At 39.2% G+C, this 6,000-nt stretch overlaps 1 protein-coding gene across 1 annotated transcript in view; it reads right to left on the minus strand.

Annotated features, from left to right (window-relative positions):
- Nucleotides 1-2,612, minus strand: part of LOC145401224 (uncharacterized) — a 107,787-nt gene extending 105,175 nt beyond the window's left edge. Inside the window, exon 1 of the mRNA XM_080273546.1 lies at nucleotides 2,541-2,612. The gene's annotated coding sequence lies outside the window, so the exon portion shown is untranslated. The remainder of the gene's footprint in view (nucleotides 1-2,540) is intronic.
- Nucleotides 2,613-6,000: the final 3,388 nt, after the last annotated feature.

A 6,000-nucleotide genomic window follows, 5' to 3' on the forward strand; every position in this document is an offset into this window, starting at 1 on the left:
TCTTGTATGCTTATGTGCCAGCAGATTAAAGCTGTTCCAGAAAGGACAATGTTGCACTTTCAACTGCTGTATAAGGCAAACATGAGGTTAATCACAGTTCCCCTGACCAACTGGGATAAATTACCCATTAATCTGAAAGCCACTGATTTTTCCACCCTAATCAGATCCAACACCTTCTTGAGTGACCTCTCCTAGGATAAACTAAGGTGCAAGTTAGGCCACTGCATGATGCCTACAGGACAAATCTTTGTTTAGTAGTGTAGGATTAAGTTACAATGACAGAAATATGGAACCCAGAAAAGCTGAAAGTTTTGGTTCCACCAAAAACTCTATCACATTTGAGAGAAGAACCAGCTCTAAGGCTTACTGAGTGTTACTAAGTGATGCTGAGAGACCTTCAGTTTGGAAAGTGCTGGTAAGGAGGTCTTAAGATCCACTGCTAGGGTGTGCTAAAGATAATTTAACTCCTTGCATCAATCCCTTCAGTCAACAGCAACCAAGGGCTGGATATGAATCCCTAAGCTGTTGGACTGCATGAGTTGGACAGTAGCCTTCTAGGTCTCAATCACTGGAAAGTTAAAATGACTGTTAGATGAAGTCACATCTTCTGTATCAATGGAGTGCTGCCACTAGTTTGAGCAACGAGCCCACTTGGAGGAGGTCCATTAGGTGGCTAGGTAACATACACCTGGTATCCTTGGAGAATATCTTTAATCTTGATATCTAGGATATGAACATACATCTTGTCTGGCATTTTAAACTCTCAAGAATCCTCCACAGTAGTGACTGCAGACCAGTCTGAAGGGATCTTCCACCAGTCTGATTTAGATATGATGTTGGAAACATCACCTACTCTACCTTGTATGGATGTCCATATCTGGGGTGTCAGTCAGCTTCCAACCAAACTGCCATATCATGAGACAGGGTTAGGGTGTTCCAAAGATCCTTACTGCCATCATCTGCTTGACTGGTAACCCATCATCATGCATCCTCTGCTGACTAAGGTCCAAAGGGACTCCAGAATGATTTTTGCATCCAAGTTAGAAAGTAACATCCAAGTGACAAGGGACCACATGTGAACCTGACTGGATAAGAAACCCCGGGATCATAATGATTCCCTACAAACAATTTACATCTATTAAGATGCCACCTCAGAGACCTGGTGTCCAAGGAAGTGACAAGGGGTCACACATGAATCTGAATGGATGAGAAAACCAGGAATCATAATGATCCCTAATAAGCTATTTACATCCATCAGGATGCCACTTCAGAAGTCTTAGCCAAAGAGACCTGGCGCCTAAAGAAACACTGAACGGCAAACACATCGGATATGATGCACTCTCTTCAATGACAGGAAGCAGAGACCCAAAAGTGGACTAGAGGAAGCAGGGAGACATCCATGTTCAACTGCCCAAACACTCCAGGTCCAAATCATCAAAACAAGCAAATGGGGAAAGGAAAGAATTAATCAGAATTATGTGAAAATGTATAAAATGTAAGTTGAAGGAAAGATAACAAAAGGAAAAGAAGACAGAACGAACCTCCTGGAAAGCAAAGGCAGTGATGATCACTAAAAGCTCTAGGATAAGAAGTGCCATATGGTCCCAAAAAGGGAAGGGCCAACAGAATCAAAAGGAAAACCAAGGACAAAACAAGAACATCTAACCAACCATAAAGACATGGAAAAGTGGAAACAAGACTGAGAAAGAAGAATCTAAAGCTAAGAAGAACGAGAAGGAAAACTTGAAGCAACTCTCTTACTTTAAATGCAGTCATAAAAACTTTAAAATTCACATGACAGTAATCAAAGTACATCCACACAGGCCACAGGGAACAGAAAAACAGCTATGAGGAATGTGAGGCTACACTGCCATGGAGCACAAGGAAAATACCCAAAATAAAATACTGTACAAGATCCATGTGTGTGCAATTGGAAGAAGGTGCTCCATGAAAATGGCATTTTTTTGTTTTTCTTTTTTAATGCAAAGAAGGTAACAAAAACTAGAAGCTCACAAGATTGTTCTCTCCAAGAAGAAGAAAAACAAAACAAGAGAGTCAAATTCAAGATCCATTCATTTTAAGATGCCTGAGCATACTGCATTTAAAAAACATATGCCATACAACCTGCATCCATGTGCCTTGCAAATGATGAAGAATTAGAGCAGAAGGTTCATTTCAAGAATTCTATGTGCCTACCTGATGGTGTGAAAAAGAATACAGAGTAGATGTGATTTTCTTTTCATGTCAACTCAAGTGAGGTGAACAGAGAGGCTATTCTAGGTCTGGTATGGATATACAGTACAGTTTTTTCAAGAATTAGATCCATTAAGGCCATTTTTGTTATCTTTTTATTCATGAAGCCCTGAGATTTTAAAAGGCAATTTTTATTATGCACAGTACTTCAATTTACTTGAAATACAATGACTGTGTAACATAATGATGCAATGACACAACTAAAACACTGTACAATTATATTCACAGAAAGCTAAGAATGTTTCCATATCAGGATTATGCATTTTTTACAAGAATTAGCATCTTACCAACAGCTCTAGAAGGGCAGTGAGAATACACTACTGTTTCTGCAAGGTATTCTGATGGATAAGAGAGATGACAGCCGTGGGAGAAGGAAACTTGTCTGCCAGTACAGTGGTTACTGAATTCTGGCAACGCCAGGAAAAGAGTGATAAGAATATCCTGTGCTCACTGTCTTATGCCACCCATCACTGGATTACTGTTCATTATACCAACACTATCATCATGTGTTTCCTGTTTTTCAATTCTAGGAATAAAAACATAAAGTTTGAGGAAGAATACTGCTAATGTATGCTAGCCATATCACCTAAGCTGAACTGATCTTAAAAACTACTGAATAATCAAATTATGCTGTTTACCAAGATTAACTTCCTTTGGAAGGATCATCCTGCTGATTCATGTGACATTTAATTGCTTTCTTTGCCTTATTCTGATTTAATTTACACTAAAATACAGGTACAGTATACGATATTCTAACTAGAGATGACAAACATAAATGAGAACAAAAATAAACTTCATATTACCTCATGCATTAGATAATTTTAAAGAACACAAAGGAAGAGCTCCAACTCTCACCTATTAGGCATGACCAAGTAAATTTATACTGTATTACAGCACATATTGTACTGTACATGGTCACAAAGCATTGATGTAGCAAAAGCTATTCATACTGGGTTGGATTAGTTTACACTAACCAGGCATGTGACGCAAATGCCAAAGAATAAGTCAAGCAAACCACTGTTCTAAAATACATACAAGTTTTCAGATCTACTACATGCAGCATTTGACCTCACAAGTTTTTTGTCTCCAGTAAATAGCATGGCTCCAAATACCTTACAACAGATAATTACAGGGAAACATTTTTAAATATCATGTCTACATAAGCTCCATACAAATATCAAACTGCAAGTATTCCTAAGCCTTGCTCAAAAGCATAACCAGCGAAGAATTAAATAACATCATTTAAATACTGGGAGTAAAGCAAAACTGACAAAAATAGTTTGCAAATATTTATTTTTTCCCATATGGAGATGGTAGGGGCAACCATAGGAAGCAAATCTGTTCAAAACTTAACCCCTTCACAATGAAAATGTATTAATCTGCTTTATTTATGCCATTTTTAGAATATTTTAGTCAAGTTAGGAAAGACCTCTCATATTAACAAACCCCTCCAGTTTGAAAAAATTTCCAACAAATTAAAACTGCACAAGGTAGCAAGAATGGAACATAAATTGTCACTGGACTGAAGTGGGTAAAACCACCATCACTGTGAGGTTATGGATACATCTCAGCCTAGCTACTGACAGAAGTTGTTGCTGTTGTTGTGCTACCCCAGTCTGTCTGATCGAGCAGACCCATCAGTTGCAGGCAAGCGGCTACCCTCACAGGACTGTCCCATGCAGTGAACCAATCTTCCCAAGCAGCTGACTTTGCCTCACCACAGCAAGTTGTGGGGATCAATGTGAAGGTTTGGTTCCTGGGTGGATCCCATATTTGTGTCTCTTCATCCAGTTAACAGGGTCGCCATAGCAGGCTCCACGTCACCCCATTACCTGGCTATGTGGTTACCACCCAACATTGTAAATGGTTTCCTGAGGCGCAGGGTACCATTTGGCTTGTCACTCAGTGTATAGTCACTTGAAGTGGAAAGAGGAGTAATAAAAAGTTAAAAACAGGGCTGGGCACAACAAATGGAAATTTACTTCCACAATGCAAATCCAGAAACTTAAAAAATTACCTTCCACAACATCAAATCTGTAAACTTTTTGAAATTTGTAGTTCCACAAATGCAAACCATTTGTATCCTTTTCAGTACCACGGCATCCGTTTAATTTTATTTGGATACCATTAGAAGATATTTTTAAGTTTATGATGATATTTTTTTAAACCAAGGGGTTAAAAAATCATCTCTAGTTACTCATCCACCACAATTTTATCTTTATTTATTCTGACTAACAATAGGTGACTTTATCACGTTTGGACTCTGTCTGTAGTACTGAATGGGATATATAAAATTATATTTATAGTAAAACTAAAATATATACAATAATCCCCCAAACTAGCGAGGGTTACGTTCCAAATCCCCTCATTAATTCTTGAAAGTTCACTAATTCTTGATGCCTTCCAGAAAACGACATTTACCAGTAACTGCGTAGCCTATGAACCAATGATACTATGATGCATTACCCACAAATATACATTTCTTGCTAAATCTGTTTCCCCGTTATTTTTAGCTGTTCAGCTTGGTCAACTCTTGCGTGATTCATCAGTGTAATGGTGGAAGGGACTGTCCTAAGTGTTTAACTAAACCTAACCCAACCTAGTTTAACCATAAAAACCAATTTAACCAAACCTAACCTAACCTACTGTTGGGAAACTGGGAAACAAAATCCACCTCTGAGTGTGTAAAATAAGTTTCTTCCATTGTGCCAGAAACAAACGATCATAGGTATGGCTTAACAGCTTAATCTCTCAATGGCTCTGGATTCAGAAATTTGCGTGCAACCCTGGCCGGCCATGGAATGATTTTTTAGAGAGTCCTAAAATCAATTTATTTTTCTTACTGATGTGGAGAGAATCATCTGGTGCAACTAGCAATGTATTTTTTAGCTTCCTAAACCATCTGGTGATTCGTTATGATTCGCAGAAGAATTAATAACTTACAGTGCATGTACCATATCGGCAAAAACTTCTGAGACTCGACTACTTAGGATGGTATTGTAGGGTCATGCAAACATACCAGTGACCTTCGTTCCTATCCCATAACTGTTCACAGTTATTTATAGCATGCACTAACTCAACGTCAATGGCACCAGTACTATAAAGGGTTGTTCAATGCTAGGGTTTATTAAGGGGTTAATGGGATACATTATTGTTTGCATCAATATGCTAAAGGTGAATGTAGGGAAGAGTAAAGTGATGGTCTTTGAGAGAGGTGAAGTTAGTGAATGTACAGCGAGGTTGGATGGTGAGGAATTGGAAAATGTGAGTACGTTTAAGTACTTGGGTAGTGTGATGAGTAAGGATGGAGGTTTGGAGGGTGAAGTGCTTGAAAGGGTACAACAGGGAAGAAAGGTTGCTGGTTCTTTGAAAGCAGTGATAAGAAACAGGGAAGTGAGCATGGAAGTGAAAAAGTTACTACATGACAGTATTGTGATACCAACTCTAACGTACAGAAGTGAAGCTTGGACATTGTTGGAAGGACACAAGTCAAGAGTGAGAGCAGTGGAAATGAGTTATTTAAGAGGAGCCTGTAGAGTCACGTGGAGAGACAGGCTGACGAATGAGGATATAAAGGAGCGTTGTGGTGTGGATGTGGATGTGATAGGAAGCGTTATGAGGAACACGCTGAGGTGGTTTGGCCATGTGGAGAGGATGGAGGGTGAAAGACTGACGAAGAGAGTGTATGTGAGTGAGGTGGAGGGGGGAAGAGGGAGGGGGAGGCCGAGGATGAGATGGAGGGATGGG

Source organism: Coenobita brevimanus, chromosome 6, assembly GCF_032717465.1.
Source record: "Coenobita brevimanus isolate Jiangsu-jjx chromosome 6, ASM3271746v2, whole genome shotgun sequence".
Lineage (NCBI taxonomy): Eukaryota > Metazoa > Arthropoda > Malacostraca > Decapoda > Coenobitidae > Coenobita > Coenobita brevimanus.